Below are 820 nucleotides of genomic sequence, written 5' to 3' on the forward strand. Positions count from 1 at the left end.
CCCGTCTCGGCCTCCCAAAGTGCTGGGATTACAGGCTTGAGCCACCGCGCCCGGCCAAAACTTCTTTAAGTTATTTTACAGTTTGGCTTTTTTCCGTTAACAAGTCATGACCCGGTGTTGCTCCTTCATGATTGGCTGTTTGCCCAAAATACTCTTCACTTGTTCACAGTGTCTCAGTTTGATTTTTAACAGAAGTGTGACTGGGAACCCCACACAGGAGACGGGATTCCCCCCATGACTTTCGCACAATTTAGGGAGACGCGAGGCTGCGCGCGCAGAGCTGCCCAGAGAGAGTTTCGGGGCAGGGACCCCAGTCGCCGCGCAGGGACGGAACAGGACGCCCGGGGTCCCGGTCCCAACTGCCGGCCCAGACCCACCCTGAGGCCACAGGGACCGAGGTCTGAGCTGCGCCAGGGGTACTTGGGCCTCAGACCCCCCCGAGTCGCAACCGGGAGGTCCGCGTTCCCCGGATTCCGCGGTTCTGACCAGACCGTCCCCTAACCCTCAAACCCCACCTCGGGGCTTCCGGCTCTGGGTACTCACCATTTTTCAGCTTCTAGATATTCCGGGGTCTCCTGCAGGACTCCCGTGAGCAGTTCAAGACACGGCGCAGGCAACAGAAAGACAAAAGCTACGGAGGAGGGACCTGGTCTGTCTCAGAGCAGGAAAGAAGGAATCCCGACCTCACGTCGCCGTTAGCAGCCAAGGAACGAGGAAAGCGGCAATGTGGCACCCGCCTTCCGGCGGATAACAGCTGGCAGGGCCCCGCCCCAGCACCCCGATTGGATAGAGCATCCTGCCCCGCCCCCTCAGCCCTGAG

The sequence above is a fragment of the Colobus angolensis genome, unplaced genomic scaffold (genome assembly GCF_000951035.1).
Source record: "Colobus angolensis palliatus isolate OR3802 unplaced genomic scaffold, Cang.pa_1.0 Scaffold39, whole genome shotgun sequence".
Taxonomy (NCBI): Eukaryota; Metazoa; Chordata; class Mammalia; order Primates; family Cercopithecidae; genus Colobus; species Colobus angolensis.